The 17,287-nt window shown below is 34.3% G+C and overlaps 2 protein-coding genes across 6 annotated transcripts in view; one reads left to right on the top strand and one right to left on the bottom strand.

The window, feature by feature from the left end:
* The window catches only part of LOC145284742 (uncharacterized), a 33,941-nt gene that overhangs the window by 12,903 nt on the left and 3,751 nt on the right, over positions 1-17,287 (bottom strand). The gene's annotated exons all lie outside the window — the stretch shown is intronic.
* Positions 16,454-17,287, top strand: part of LOC145284745 (diacylglycerol kinase beta-like) — a 616,369-nt gene continuing 615,535 nt past the window's right edge. For 2 of the 5 annotated variants that reach the window (XM_080133697.1, XM_080133689.1), the window contains exon 1: positions 16,483-16,805. The gene's annotated coding sequence lies outside the window, so the exon portion shown is untranslated. Of the gene's footprint in view, positions 16,806-17,287 lie in introns of all 5 variants that reach the window. The other 3 variants (XM_080133693.1, XM_080133696.1, XM_080133692.1) reach the window with 3 other exon arrangements.

The following is a 17,287-nucleotide window of genomic DNA, read 5'->3' on the forward strand; positions in this document are numbered from 1 at the left end:
TTTTTTTCCTGTTCATGAACTGTATTATTTTATTTATTTCATTTGCTTCATTCTCTGTTAGTTCTGTTTCATTGTTCTCGGTTTCCATGTTTGTAGAGTTTGGTTTTTGTAGGTCCTCCGCCTTTTTTGTTTTTTCTTGTGGGGCTTCAACTTGTAGGGTTTCTCTACGTGCAGTTCCATTGGGCGAAGCTTCTTGTTCAATTTCATCATTTATTTTTCGCTGTATTTCTGTTAGTTCTAATTTAGAGAGCCAGCCTTTCTTGGGTACCAGTCTTGCTTGGTCCGCAATCCTTTGTTCTGTCGTATGGTAGTCACTGGACAGGTCCCATAGTTCTTTCATTCCTTTCCGATAACCTCCATACCTATATTTAGGATGACTTCTATAATAGCATTCTATTATGAGTCGTTTCTCTTTTATTGTCTATTACTTTCTTCATTTTTTTTTCTATTTTGATGGTTATCATGTCTGTGGTGCATTTGTTCGGTATCATTTTGTTCCCTGAAATTAGAGGTTATACTTACCTGTTGAGCGTCTATGAATTTCTGAAACTAGAAAGTTGGCCAACATTCGCAGGACATTTTTCATATTTTGGTGTTTGTGGCAATACTGGGCCTAGAATTGTTTTACCTGTGGTTCTGATGCAGGGATAGTGTATAGTACTCATGTATGCGGGAGGTATCATGCACTATCACACACGCATAAAAGACATAACAGACAAAAAAAATAATAAATAAACTAAGTATTTTACTTAGTAAAAGTCGTAAGTAATGCTCTTTAAGAAGGAACTTGACTATAGGTCTACCTTACACCTTACTGCTTAGTCGTTAGAACTGTTGGGGGAAAAAAAGGAGATAAACAATTTCTACCGCCGCAGTGTTAGTTCTTCCATCCACTGTTCTAAGACAGTGCAGAATTCTGTGCTTATATCACAACAAAGACACACTGCCTCCTAAAATAAATTCAGAGGAAAATTTAACACTTAAACTCACATTTCGATGGTTTCTTTTTAGATGTTTTGGCCGGGACTCACATGTTAAGCTTCCCCTTTTATAGTTCTTGTAGTAAATTAAATATCAGGTCGCTGCTGGTCAGTTACGGTGTAGGCAGTAGGTGGGGGTTAGGAGGTCACAGTCCTTGTTTTAGTCCAAACACACATGCATATATATATCTATATAATTATAAAACTCAAATGACCTTGTAACGATGTATGTAACCCACTTTCCGGTTTACGACATCCGGTTGCGCATAACCTGTGCATTGAAATATTAACGTTATTAAAATAACTTAAACGCAATATAGAAATGAACAATGTAAAAAAAAAAAAAAAAAAAAGCAGACAGTATTAACAATTGTTTATTTGAATAATTTAAACGCGAAAAAAAAACCCCAAAAGAACAATTGGGACGCTGAAATATTAACGTTATTATTTCGAAATTATTATTTAACATGGGAAGAGTGAGGTGTAAAATAACTTAAACGTAATACAGAAATGAACGATGTAAAAAAATAAAAAAAGCAGATATATCAAGATTTGAATTTAACTATAATAAGTATTATGGTAAGTATAAGTTCAGTGCACATGTACGTATAAGTATGTATAGGTAAGTATAAGTTCAGTGCACATGTACCTATAAGTATGGCCAACCACTTATAATTCAGTAACTGTAAATGTTTTTTTTCAAAAATAATCAATTATAATAAACAGAACGACTCATAGAAATCTATCTATATTCTTTTTTCATTTTAATATACTTTCATAGAAATGTTTCTGTTATGTCAAAAAAACCCTATCTTCTTTAAGTCACAAGTGTCACGCTCATACATGAATTCCATAGCTAATATAACATACTGACCCAATGGGTCACGGGTAGTCTAGTATATATATATATATATATATATATATATATATATATATATATATATATATATATACAGCATTCTGTCTGTCTTTGCCAAAAAAGAAAAAATGAGTTCCTCTTTTTTTTTAATGCCTAATAATTTGTGATTTAAAATTTTAGCAAAGAGTAAGCGACTGATGAGGTGATAATTTTTGCCGCAAAATTTTGGGATATTGATATAATAGAGGCAATTTATGAAGGAAGCAACATTTGGCAAGCTATTTCTTGTAAAGTTTGAAGAGGACAGGGACCAGTAAGCAAAGTATTTATTTAGTACTATAGCAGAGATAAGACCAGGTCCACAGGCTCTGGTGCTATCATTTTTTAACAATATTCCAGAAATGGGAAGGGATGATGGTTAAGTGTGGCTACTGTCTGCACTGGCAAATATAGAAGGGAGTGGTTTATAGAGTCCGATGTGAAGTTCAAGGCGAACCACTAGGCAAGTTTTTTAGTTTCATCACACAAATGCCATCATGGTTGTTGAATACTGTGGAAATTGTTGATTGCCTATTAATCGCTGCACTATTATAGATTGTCAGAAATTCCAAGTTCCTAATTTTTGTGACTCTATGCATTTTTCTGATCATCTCTATAGTATCTTTACCTGCAGCTGTTATACTTTATAATGATTTCTTGATGCTACAAATGTCTATCTATTTGAAATTGATTTATGGTGGTTGAATTGGTGGAATGCTTGTTACCTATGAGCAATAGTAGCTGCACAGGTCAAATAATAGCATTAAACAGAGTGTGGTTGCTATAAGATTTCATGTTGTTAAGATGTCATGCTTCTATGCCTGCTTTAACTAATTCTTGTACCTCATTTGGACACTAGTCAGCAGAGGGAGAAAACGTTTTACTCCATGGAGCATCTCTGATGTAATCTTTAATGACTTCCCAATCAACCCTTTTGTAGTATATTGTCATTTGAGTAACTATGATTAAGAGTCCAATGTAATATCAACCATTATCACAAGGTGAGCTATGAGAACCATGTGTGATTTTTCATATACGATAATAGATTGGAGCTCATCCAATTTAAAGTGGATAAAGCAAGCATTTAAAATAATTCAAAAATACAAAATTGCAGTTATTAGAAGAATAATTCGATATGTTTTCTTTCTTTATCATAAAAGATTAATATAGTTGATGAGCTTTGAAAGAATCTGATTGGGAAAAAGTAGAAAGGAAACTGTTTCGGATAACATTTGCTCGGGTGGAGATTACGTTTACATTAAATCAGAAATGATAACTGCATTCCACAACTTAAAATCGAACAAAGATTTAACAATTTATAAGTTAAAATTAGTTCAAATCACTAAATGTAATTAAAAAAAAGTACCAATTTTGTTATGAAATGAAAATGATTGGTAGCGTTATTTCATTTTATTGTGACCCAACCACCTATGTTGGTCGAATTTTACACTAATAATGGTTATAATAGTTAGTAATGGTTATAATAGTTAGTAATAAGTTAGAACTTTTATTATGTGAACAATCCCTAGCAATTCTTGATTGCCTTACTGACTCCATTTGTTTGGTCGATGACGCAACTAAACTGAGGAAAAGTAGCTTCAGTTAGTGAGTCTGGGATTGATAATAATATGTTAATAATAATATAGTTTTGCTAAGAAAACAATTGATTTCAGGAGAATAGTATTGAAAGTTGTTTGGGCTACGATTGGGAATAGTATCTGATCCTGAGGTTATCTTCCAAAGACAACCAGGCGTGAGAACAGCTTGATAGAAATTTACTTCGATAAGCAATTATGCACAGTTGGCAATCAGAAGAGAAGGGGATATGTTGTAACGACCCCCCCCCCATTGGCTAATTTGGACTTTGGAGCTCCATTCCCCTACCTATCATCTCATTATATAAGCTTATGCACAAGCGATTTGAGACAGTTGAGTTGAGAGGAGTCAGTTGAGAAGTTCTTGACCGTTGGAAAATATGCTGCTGTTGAAATACTATCGTCAATCCTCCTTTCTCACAAGCTGAAATAACCCTGGTTGAATATTTTTGTCATACATGGTATTTACACAAACAAAATTTGTGGCTGATTAAAACCCCCTGCTGTTGTTAATTCATTGCTTGACACTATCCCTGACTGTTGGTGAAAACATAAAAAGAAACGAAAGAAAAGACAAAGTCACTTAATTCTGTTAGTCATTATCCCACTACTATCGAGATTTATGATATACAAAAATGGAATTTGGAATTATGAGTGGCTGTTTCTCCAGGTGAAAGTGCTGTCAGTCGCAGATGATGCAACATGTGTTGAACTGTGGATTCTAAAGTGATTTAATTTCAACTGCCTATCTTTGTACAATGGTATTATATTAGAAGTTTCTCTTTATATAATTTTTATAAAATAGAAAACCAACGACTGGACTTTTTTACTTATTGCTTCTGCGAGTTGTTAACATTGCTACCGAACTGGACGGTCAACTTGAGTTGTTTTTTAGGGGACATCTATTGGAAGAGGAGTGCCTACCTCAGTGCTGGGAAAGCGCTGTGGCCTGTGGATCAACAAAAACAATCACAATGTGGTGAGTGGTCGCACCTATCTCCCTGGATTAGTAGATATTTCTTGTTGAAACAGAATAACCAGAAGCCCTCGTCAAAACCTGTCCTTGTGTAGACAATCATGGCCAAACTGTCATGTTGTGACAGTTGATTCTGAGTGACCATAATAACAGTTGAACTTTTTGGGGGCATTCCGTGATCAGAAAGACCTGAACTGAACTCATATACCGGGTTATCTCTGGTTAGCATATAACATTTTGGTTATATTATTATCATTGGGAAAGGCCATATTGAAAAGAATCGATGTAAGCTAGATTTCCAAAAGAGAATATGGTTTCGCTGGCTCCGTTTTTTTAAGCTGTTGAAGGAACATCTTTCTGGAAGGAAGTAGAAATCACAGATGGGGTATTTTTGGGTTACATAAAAGTCTTCATTTTAGCAGGATTGGATCAGAGTTAAATACCATGAAATAAGTGTTATGAAAATGGTTGACAAGTGAGTTAGAGGGGAGTGAAGAGGCATCTCTGTTTTGTTGTATTAAATATCTTTTTGCAGAAACACAAAACAAGTAGTTCAACAGAAATATATCCCAACGCAAAGTAATTTCATTGGTCAATAGACTAATCTCAGCATAGGCTCATTTGTTTATATTACAAGGTATGAAATTTGTCACAAAATTTAACTGCTACAGTAGAATAAAAAATAATTTATTTTAGTAAAAATTTCAGGAGGAGAGACCAACTGTGTAGTCAAATGAGAGGAACGTTTGTAAAGATAACTGACTCTCAATGTTATTTAAATAGTGAAATACGAAAAGCAGATATAAACAACAAAAAGATTTTGTATAAATTCAAACATACAAAATTGATAAATTGCAATCAAGTAGAAAAAATATTCTGTGCTGAATTCCTTGCTATTATAATTTTATTGACAACTTTTGAGTGAAATGAATATGAATATAACTGGAAAGTATGTGTGGAAAGCTTAATTCCATTAGTTTATTTTTATTTTTATGGAGTGATGAAAAAGGAGGAATATTAGCTAGGTAGTAAATAGGAGTAATGGTGTTAGTGGGTGTTGTGTCTTGAAATCAGCAGTGGTCTCTCATTGAGTTGGTGGAGATAGGAATACCAAGTGAGGTGTTGAAGTTAATGAGTAAAATTCTTACTCATTAAGTTTCAGATTTTATCTTCTTTATATTATTGATGGAATTTCTTGGCTCACAAAACACACCTTTTTATTCAATTAATTGAGTTAAAATAGAATGTTTTTGTATTATTTTTACAATGAATTCTGCATGAAACCACATACAAATCATTAAAAAACTTTCCTTTTTGACATTGCTAAGTGTGCATCTACTTTTTTGTATGTCACTTAAGTCGGTTAAAAAACATTTGTTGGCATCAATGAAATTTAAAACAAAAACAACCCTCATTATTTTCCATTAAATGTACTTTTGTTAAAAGTAAGGTCATTTCCATTAAATAAAAGAAAATCTGATGCAAGATGAAGAACCAAAATAATCAAGCCCAACCAAACGCACATCAAATTATCTTGATGTTTGAATGATAAGAAAAGCCTAACATATCAAATGTACTCTTCCAAAATGTTGGCTAACTTCTTCTTCTTCTTCTTCTTCTTCTTCTTCTTCTTCTTCTTCTTCTTCTTCTTCTTCTTCTTCTTCTTCTTCTTCTAGTTCATTTCGTTTAAGAAGCAAAATTTTAGTTTTTGTGGAACTTTTTTGTTAATTTCAGAGTTGAAAATTTTTTAATTTTATAATTTCGCCTAAATTCCAACTGATTTTTGCTTTCTTTTTAATTAACATTTTAATCACTTTATGTGTGTTATGTAGGAAGGAAAAGAAAGTATGAGATAGGATTTTGAGCATTACTTTACACCCCCCCCCTCCGAGAGAGAGAGAGGGAGAGAGAGAGAGAGAGAGAGAGAGAGAGAGAGAGAGAGTTGTAGTAGTCTATGAATGAAGGTCATTGATCTTACAACTTTTGAGAGACACCACAACAAAACAACAATAGGCAAAGCGAACCATTGGGCAAAACTGGCAAAACACAAAAATTAAATTGAATATAACAATAGTTGAATTTGAACAGAAGGTGCAATCATGAGTGATTAGGATCAATATCAGAAACATTGATGCTGGTTGGGTAGCTTCTCTAACATTGAAGTGTGAACGTCGCTTTGATATTGGAAAACAGCTGGGTATGTCTGGTTGTTTCTCTAATGATACTGCTCGGTTGTGGACGTCGTCATTGATATTGAAGAATCAACAGAGTGAAAGTCAACAGTTGAACAAGTGGATGTAGTTGACACCTGGACAAAGTCAATGGGACATCAACATGATCAAGTCAATGACTGGAACATTGGCGATAGTCAAGAGCCAAACAAAGTCGTCAATGGTTATAGTCATAGCATTTGATAATGTGTACTGGTGTAGTTATTTAAACTGCAACAAGTGTCTGCTAGACAGATAAACTGAGCAATGAATTTAGGAAATCAAATGCAAGTCACTATTTGAAATGTGATTAATAGATTTCCTGGAACTGTAACAGAGATTACACTTTGAGATTTTTTTTGCAAAGAAATTTTTTTTTTACAAATTAGGCACTAAACCATCCAAAATATGGCGAGTGGAGTTAGGTGGTTTGTGGTGGTTAGGATCATGCTCTATCTATACTACTCTTAACAAGACACATTTTAACTCATTCATATGACAGGAAAATTATGTTCTCAACTTCTTTACTAACTCAATGTTTGAGATGTAAAACAGAACTTTAATGGAAAATTCGATTATCTATGTATTTTATATAGAAATCAAGTGTTAGCCCATAGGAAGTGGTTCCTTGATTTTTGAAACCTTCGACTGAAGTAAAATGAAACAATGAGGGAAACAACACTGTTTCTTTAATTCTTTCAGCCCTCAGCTATAGCGTCATTCATGTACACAACATTTAGCAATACCAAATGCTTGATGCAAGTCGTCACTTCATTGACGTCAAAGTATGCTATAACTGAAGAAAGTGTGCTCAGCAGTTTTTTCCTCAACAAAGTCAAGAAAAGAGAACAGAACACAGGTATTAACGACATCCTGCTCGCCGTTTAACGGACCCACAAGTCTTTATTTACCTGTTTTATATGTCTTCTTGTGCATGCTTCTAGAATAGTTTTAAGTCTTTGGAATTTACATCTCTTTGATTGTAACATTACATCTCTCTCATTCTTCATAGAATGCATTGTCTTTTTTTTGTATATGTGTTACTTCATTATGAAGTCTTTTAGTTTGGTTAGGGATAGTCTCGGAATTTAGTCAGCTATTGGGGTTGTGGGTGTTCCTCAGTTCTCTTCTTGTGGGTGAGGATTGTACTCACCCTTAGAGTCAGAGTCACACTCTTCTTTCTTATTGGATGCACTCTAGCTAACTCACTTAAACAGAGAGACGTTTCTGGTGACTTGGTGGTTTCCTCTTTGCACGGTTTTCATGGTACCCTTTTTTGTGACAATATATGGTTTGGGGTTGTATGGTGGATTGTTTTGTTTCTTTTGCCTTACCAGAACTTTAGGCAAAAAGGTGTTGGTTTTGTATTTTTGTTTTATGTCCACATACTCTTTCATTTTCTCCTTTCCTTTGGAATCATTTTTTCTATGCTGTCATGCATTGGCCCTAATGCTGGTTTCTCAGTGATATTAGATATGTTGATATTCATTTTCCTGCCAGTATAGACTTTGAAAAGATATATTTTTGTAGTGGTATGGGGGTGGTAGCTCTATATTGCCTTAAGAAGTGAGGTAATTAGATTTTCCAGTTGTAACCTTTCACTGTGGTAGCATGTATATATCTTTTACACATAAAGTGCTCCACTCTCCATTTGCCTCAGGCTATAGAGGTGTGATTTTTCTGTATTTAAAATTTGACTGACTGACAAAGTCTCCCAGATCTTCTCCTTTAAATGGAGGTGGAGATTATCGGACTTTATAATGGTTAAATATCCTTGTCTGGTGAACATCATGTTCAGGCAAGAAATGGCTGCAGTTTTGACTTGGGCGAATCAGTTATAGTCATCGATTATAACTAGCAGATAGTCTTCAGGTGGAATAGGATCAGCAAAGTCAACCCAAATTTCAGTCCATGAAGCAGTTGGGAGGAGAGTGGAGTGAATGGGTTAATGATTTGGGTGTATTGAGTTTGAGGCTTGGCAGAGAATTTCACTGCGTTGTTTTTTCTTGGGAACCACACCGTGTTTATTAGTTGTGTCTTGACAATGCCTTGATACGTGTGTGTTGACTGTCCTTTTCCTTAATTTAGAAGGAATCGCAAGATGGTGTCCTCGAAGGATGAGACCACAATGCACTGGTAGTTCCTCCTTGAATGGAGAAAAACTTGACAGCTGGGGGGGTCATTCCATCGTCCATTGACAACTGCAGACTTCACTTTCTATAACAGTTCTTCTATGGCTTGCTTAATTCTTCAGGGGTGATGGATTTGGATATGGTGTTTTGAACTGCATACCTTATGTAGGCTTCTACTGCGTTGAATTTTGATGGTAAGTGGTGTAGGTAGTAACTGAGATAGTGTGCAAAGTTCAAGTGGTGATCTTTCCCAGACTGGTATATTAAACTGTATTGATAAAGCATGAGACACAGACACTAACGCTCAATCTTAGTCATTGGTTTAGAATTATTTAGTTAATGAGAAAAACTTGGTATAACGTAGTATTGAAAAACAGTTATCTAGTTAGTGACATGAACTTGGTATAATATAGTATTAAAAAACAGTTATCTAGTTAGTGAGAAAAAACTTGGTGTAACATAGTATTGAAAAACAGTTATCTAGTTAGTGAGAAAACTTGGTATAATGTAGTATTAGATTGGTGCAAAAACAATAGCATTTTCTCACATATGTTACTTTTATATATGATTTCAGAGTTAATTCATTGATATATATATAGCCATGTTATGTATCACTTTTAAGCGTGTTTTTTGCTGTATTGAATCGTGGTATACGTTACCGTTCTCAATTTCTTTATTCACTTTTGGTGACTTTTAAACAACATGGACAAAATTCAAATCTGCACGATTTTCTTGTTCCAGTTCAAACTAGTCCGAAAAAGACCCAGGTATGTCCAAGGATGGAATACTGTTGCCACATCTGGGCAGGAGCTGCTAGAAAGGACTTGTCCTGCCTTGATAGAGTTCAAAATAGACTTCGTAGCCTCGTAGGAGATGTCCTTTTCTCCTCCTTGCAACCTCTATCTCACAGAAGAGATATTGCGAGTTTGTCTCTGATGTATCGTTATTTTCATGGAAAGTGTTCAACTGAGCTTCAATCTATGGTCCCCCCTCGCCAAACTTTCACAAGAAACACTCGTCTAGCTGTAAACACTATCAATAATTTCCCCCACTCTTTATCTAAACGTAGATTCCATGAACAAAGCTTCTTTCTTAGAACTGCACGCCTGTGGAATTGTCTTCCGTTTTCCTGCTTTCCGGCTGACTACAATATGGTTGTGTTCAAGTCTAAAGTAAATAAGTTCTTGATGAGCCGTTCCATATAAGTTATTAAATTTACCAAATTTTCATTACTAATGATTACTATATTGACCAATTTCTACTGTACACTCTTTAACCCTTATCCTTGAGTGGCCTCTGGGCCTTGAGAATGTGGTGATGCCTATGTAAAAAAAAAAAAAAAAAAAAAAAAAAAGCTTCCAAGACATCTTATGATATCAATGATGCATTTGGCCCAGGAACTACTAATGAACATGTGACACAATGGGGGTTCAATAAATTTTGCAATGGTGATGAGAGCCTCGAAGGCGGTCGTGGCCAGCCGACTACGATTGATAACAAACATTTGAAAGCTCTTATAGAAGCCAATCCTTGCAAAACTACATGAGAAGTTGCTGTTGAACTCTAGGTTGATTACTCAACAGTCATTCGCTATTTAAAGCAAATGAACGAATTGGGCTATGAGACTTTGCCTCATCTGCCCTAGTCACCGGACCTCTCACCCACCGATTATCACTTTTTCAAGCATCGTCACAACTTCCTGTGCGAAAAATGCTTCAAAAGTCAAAATGATTTTGAATCGGTCTTCAATGACTTCATCGCTTCCAGAACTCCGGATTTCTATGCTAATGGGATAAATAAACTTGTTTCTTGTTGGCAAAAATGTGTCGATTCTAATGGTTCTTATTTCAATTAATAAAGTTTATTATGAAAGGAGTTATGATCTTTTGAAGAATGTCAAAAACGACATTATTTTTGCACCAACCTAATATTAAAAAACAGTTATCTATTGAGAAAAACTTACTATAATATAGTATTGAAACACAGTTATCTAGTTAGTGAGAAAAACTTGGTATAACGTTGTATTGAAAAACAGTTATCTAGTTAGTGAGAAAAACTTGGTATAATGTAGTATTGAAAAACAGTTATCTAGTTAGTGAGAAAAACTTGGTATAATGTAGTATTGAAAAACAGTTATCTAGTTAGTGAGAAAACTTGGTATAATGTAGTATTGAAAAACAGTTATCTAGTTAGTGAGAAAAACTTGGTATAACGGAGTATTGAAAAACAGTTATCTAGTTAGTGAGAAAAACTTGGTATAACGTAGTATTGAAAAACAGTTATCTAGTTAGTGAGAAAAACTTGGTATAATGTAGTATTGAAAAACAGTTATCTAGTTAGTGAGAAAAACTTGGTATAATGTAGTATTGAAAAACAGTTATCTAGTTAGTGAGTAGAATTTTGAATAAAGTAGTATTGAAAAACAGTTATCTAGTTAGTGAGAAAAACTTGGTATAATGTAGTATTGAAAAACAGTTATCTAGTTAGTGAAAAAAACTTGGTATAATGTAGTATTGAAAAACAGTTATCTAGTTAGTGAGAAAAACTTGGTATAATGTAGTATTGAAAAACAGTTATCTAGTTAGTGAGAAAAACTTGGTATAATGTAGTATTGAAAAACAGTTATCTAGTTAGTGAGAAAAACTTGGTATAACGTAGTATTGAAAAACAGTTATCTAGTTAGTGAGTAGAATTTTGAATAAAGTAGTATTGAAAAACAGTTATCTAGTTAGTGAGAAAAACTTGGTATAATGTAGTATTACAAAAACAGTTATTTAGTTAGTGAGAAAAACTTGGTATAACGTAGTATTGAAAAACAGTTATCTAGTTAGTGAGTAGAATTTTGAATAAAGTAGTATTGAAAAACAGTTTTCTTTTTCTTAGGTGAGAAGGAGTTGGTATACAGTAATTCTGAGAAGGGGTCTCTGGTCAGTGATGATGGTGAACTTTGTTCCATATAAATGAAAATGTTCGGTCACATACACAACAGCTAACATCTTTCTTTCAGTCTGAAAGTATCACTGTTCTGCATCTGTAATGGCAAAACTGGAACAGCATAGTACCTTCTTATTTTGTGTAAGAACTGCACCTAATCCAACTGGGCTTGCATCTATGAGGATATTGGTGTCTTTATTTGAGTCGAAGTCGGCCATGACTCAGCTCCAGTCAGAGCTTCCTTCAGCTTGTTTAATGCTGATTCTTCTGTTACCGATCATCTTCATTTTGTGTCTTTCTTTGTATGTTTGCGAAGTGGTTCACTAATAGTAACATAGTGTGTGAAGTTGAAGTATGCAACATATTGGGTCATCATGCTTAAGAGGGATCGAACTTCTCTAACGTCATTGGGGGATTTGCATTTTGTTATGGCAGATACCTTTTTAGTGTCAGGTGATACTGCATTTTCACTGAAAATATGTTCTAAGAAGATTAGTTCTCACTCATAGAAAAGGCATTTTTCTATGCTCAGTTTGACTCCCGCATTCTGTAGACGTTTCAGTGTAGCCCTCAGGCTGTTATCATGTGATGTTTAGTTGCATTCATGAATTATGATGTCATCTGATACGTTTTTTAGTCTTTGGATATCTCTGAGAAGGTCAGCAATTGCTTTTTGAAATAATTCAGAAGCTGCATTGACTCCAAAAACTAAATGTTTGTAGCGGAATAATTCTTCATGTGTGGCAAATGTTGTGATGTATCTGATTGATTCTCCAACTTCTGTATTCAAGGGGTCTAATTTGCTAAACACTATCTGCAATTAAATCAACAGCATCGGATGGCTTCATTTGTCTTCATTGTATTAATGCAGATGCATACACTACCATCTTTGTTTGGAACTACCACGACAGTGCTTACTCCAATAACATCTTCAATTGCATCCATTTCTCGGAGATGCTTTAGTCCTGTCTCTACAGTGTTGTTGCATGACTGGGAAAACTGAGGAGTCGATGTAGAAGTTGATGGTAAATTCAGAAATTTTCCCATTTTTTTCTATCAAAACGTGTGGGAAACTCGTTTGGAATGGGGACCATCACATCGAATAAAAAAATTGAATGTTATCATACCTAGTGTTTCATCAGAGTGAACACTAAGTATATTCTGCAGTGCACTTATGGGACTTTTATTATTAATCATGAATATTTTGGCTCTGCAGGACATGTCTTCAAATTTTATAGTGGCATTAATAAATCCTTGGACAGGTATTACTGGATCGGCATGCGAATATCCAAGTTGGGTTAGGGTTGGGGTTAGGGTTAGGGTTGTGTACAGATATTTTGTGTTTTAAACCAATGTATACATGTCCAGCAATTATATTGACACTAGCACCAGTGTCTAAAACCAAGATTATGTGGGAATTATTCACAAGATAGGTGACTTTCTGTGACATTGGGACAATGGAACTGAGAATACAGAATCATCACTAGCTGTAGAAGGGGATGCAGGAGGATGGATAAAATGAAATTTTCTCACTGCCTTGACATTGTATACTCTTGCAAAATGGCATTTTTACATTCTTTTCCTCGGGCTGGACACGTCAGGTGTGTTGAAAAGTACCTGTTAATAGTGGCAGGTCTGCTGTCTGCCATCTTTTTTTTGTCTACCTTGTGTTTGAGTATTAAAGGTGTCATGGTGGCTATTTTGCTGCCAGTATCTAGTGAGCCAGTATTTTTACTACAGTTGCTGCTATTTTTGTTGTTGTTCCTGTGTGTATGGTGTTTGTGAAATGTTGAAAGGCTCATGGGTGTCATTTGCAAGAAAAGAGAAAAGAACATAGATAGGTATTGCTTGCCGTGTAATTGTCTCACAAGCCTTTATTTAGGGTAGTTTAAGGGGTTGGTAACTCTTTGGAATTTATGTCCCTTCAATTGCAGCATTACATTACCAACTCGACACTATTTGTTTATTCAAACAGGAGAAAAGATTTAAAGTTCGATAAAACACAAAAGTTAATCAGGTACCTAAAAGAGTAACTTATCTTGCCTTTGGTAACATTTGTTATGTATTTGAATTTTGGACCCTTTTTTTCGTTTGTTGACTTCTCTGCTACTTACCGAGATTACTGTTCGACTTACGTCCTTATTAATTTTTTTATTAATTAAGCCCCCCCCCCCCCAAATTGTCGGACATGTTGGAAAGCATGCATAGTCAAAGTAAATCAAAGTGTCGATAACAAATTGATGGATAATAAATCTTACAATGTCGACATGCGTGAAAATTATGCAGGTAAGTAGAAAAGTAAATTTTCTTGCATTTGGTAACAGTTATGTGTTGCCCATTTATTTTAAATTTAGGCGCACGTATGGAAGTGGTACCTCCTCTCTTTGTACGTTTTTAATTTTCTTTTTTTTTTTTTTTTCAATTTTTTTAGTGGATTATTTTATTATAATTTAGCTTCAAATTTGCCTTACGTGTGCGTGGGAAAGGTTAGAATTCAAGTTCTTATAATGGCCACTTCTTCAGAAAACCTGATTTTAGATTTATTCCAATGTTTTTTTTTAAGGATACAGCTTTCAGTCCAAAAAAGAAGGTAAATATAGTGCTACCCTACAACAGAACACCGACCACTCTAATTTGGGTTTCAGGGTATTCAAGGTCGCTGACAACAAATCTGATAAACAAACACATCGCAAATTTACCGTTTGCATGGTATTAACCCAGGACTATTTCCATTTTACAGCTTCCGTTTATCCTACGCGCAACGCGCGGTAGCAAAAAGGACGGCTGTTAAATGTTCCTTCGCCTAGCAAACTGCCTTCTCACACGGGGGAGGAGGCACGCGCCCCAACACCCCCATTCGCCGCCTCCTTTTCCAATGTAAACAGAAAACAGTAAAATCTCCTAAAAATGTTAAATTGTATTCTAATCCGTAAGTATCAACGCGTTCCTTGCGGAAAAGCGGTTAATTAAACTGCAGAAGCACCCGTTAAACCACGGAAGTTTCCCCCCCCCCAAAAGAATGAAAAACATAAAATATTTAGTGCTTATGTTTTTGTAAACGGCTCGTGAAAACTTTGTTTTAGATCAATTAAAATGCATTAAAAACTACGTAAGACAAAAAAAAAAAATGTATTTTTTAAAAATGTTTTAGATAATTTTTTCTTCTAATTTTAAATTGTCCGCCAATGAAAAAAAAAAAAAAAAAAAAATTGAAAATTCTATGTTCTAAAAAAAAAAAATGTCTTTTTTTTTTTCTTCGTGTTTTATTTCTTTTTTATATAATTTTAAATTGTCCGCGGAAGAAGGCAGTTTGCTAGGCGGAGGCACATTTAACAGCCGCACACGCGCAGCATAAACGGAAGCTGTAAAATGGCGGTTTCAGAGGTTAATATCATGCAAACGGTAAATTTGCGACGGGTTTGATTTTCAGATTCGTTGTCAGCGACCTCGAATATCCCTAAAAAAACAAATTAGAGTGGTCGGTGTTCTGCTGTAGCGTAGCAGCACTATATTTACACAAAAGAATAATTGCACAGAACAAATTGTGTTTATGTGGACATGCCATGTCCATTTAGAAATATTCAAAAGCAAAAATTGACAAAACTTTGCCGGATGCAATGCATCTCCGGCAAAGTTTTGTCAGATGCAATACTGTAAATGTAAAAATAAAAACAAAAAAACAAAAAACAAAACAAAAAAACTTACATCTAAAAAATTGATTTTTAAGGGGTATTTGGGTCTGTAATCCGTATTGTTTTCACTGGTCACCATGTTTGTCTTCGCGCGTGCGCATTCAATTTTTTGCGCGCAAAATCAACTTTTTAAATGTAAGTTTTTTGGTTGGTACTCTAGCGTAACATTTTGACACAAATTGAAGAACGCGTATTTAAAAAAGAAAAACAAAGGTCCGTCAAAACATCTTGAATTTAACCATAAATCGGAGAAAGCGCGATAAAAAAAAAAAATGCTCAAACTGCTTTAAAAAGGCTAAATTTGCGAAATTTGGCTTAAAAAAACATCGATTGATTCTAAAATGGGTGATTGAACGTAACGTTACATTAGAAATTGGAGCATTGCCTACAAATATTTAAATATTGACTTTTTATTTATTTATTTTTTTTTAAATATAATCTGGTAGATTGTCCATTCGATAATAATCCGCTTGAAAAAAAAAAGACAAAAAAAAAAAAAAAATGAAGAGGTGGGTGTGGGTGGGTACCGCTTTTCATACGTACGCTTAAAATTATTCTGCACAATTGCCACACTTTAAATTAAAGTTATATTTTCCAGACTTTTGACAAGTAAATTACACTTTTATTTCGGGATTTATATAAATAAAGTTTATTCCAAATTTACGCGATATATGAGATATTTCAACGAATATATCCTCGTCTTTTATTTATTTTCTCTGTGCGAACTTCCATTTCATGTACAAATGAAAAGGCGTTGACTTGTAATGCGCCCGCGCAATATTTGACAATCTCCAAAAAATATTTTCCCCCCTCCCTCCTCTTTTCCACACCCTCTCTCTTTGTTTTAGCGAAAAAGGATGTGTGGGATTCGTTAATAATAAGTTCGAAGACGAGATGGAAATCTTCTTAGAATTGCTTTCGTCTATTGGTAAGGAGAAGAAATCCCTAAGTAAATAGAATTAAATAAAAGTTACTGCAATTACTACCATCGACGCCACTACGGTCAGTGGTGGTGGTGGTTGCCTCAAGTTTCCTTACTTTGCCGCACTTGACAACCAACCACTTGTGTATAATTTACAAGCAGAAGCTCCCATCACGGTTGTCATGACAACCGTAACATTACTTTAAAGACTTGAAAAATATTCCCAGTTTTTACTGTAGTTAATACTGATGCTGCCACCGCAACTACCAATACTAGCATCATCATCACCATTATCATCACCACACACACACACACACACACACATCAATACAATTACTACTACTAAATACTCTGACTTAGGAAAGGATAATGTTTACAATATACAACTCATTTTCATAAGAGGGAGAATTTGTTTTTCACTTTCAAGGCATTTCACTGCTGATTTAGGAGCTAATCTTATTAACAAGTAAGTAATTGTAATTATTGAAGAAAATTAATTAAATTAGGAATTTATTTCTGAACGCAAAAAATGGTTTTCTTTCCACTTTTAGCATTTTTTTCGCTAAACTTAAAAAAAATTAAATTAACGTCGTTTTTAGCAAATATATAAATATAAACATTGATAAATAAACATTGCTAGAACATAATTTAAAAAGAAAAAAAACTACTAAAAAAAAACGGCGAATGAAAAAAGTTGCCTTGAAATTTGAACCTTTTTTTCTTTTTTCGCGCTTTGACGTAATAAAAATAACAAAAACTTTAAAAGTTTAATTTTACTTAAACAAACAAACAAACAAACAAACAAAAAACTTCCTGCGTTTTCCGTGCGCCCATCTTTTGGTTCACAAATCCTGAAAACTTTTAAACAAAAAAATATATACTTTCTGATTTTATCAATTATCTCCAAATTAGTAAGGAGTGACATTTCTAACTTATGTAAATTTCGAT

Source organism: Euprymna scolopes, chromosome 9, assembly GCF_053919585.1.
Source record: "Euprymna scolopes isolate OS-2025 chromosome 9, ASM5391958v1, whole genome shotgun sequence".
In the NCBI taxonomy this organism is placed as follows: Eukaryota; Metazoa; Mollusca; class Cephalopoda; order Sepiida; family Sepiolidae; genus Euprymna; species Euprymna scolopes.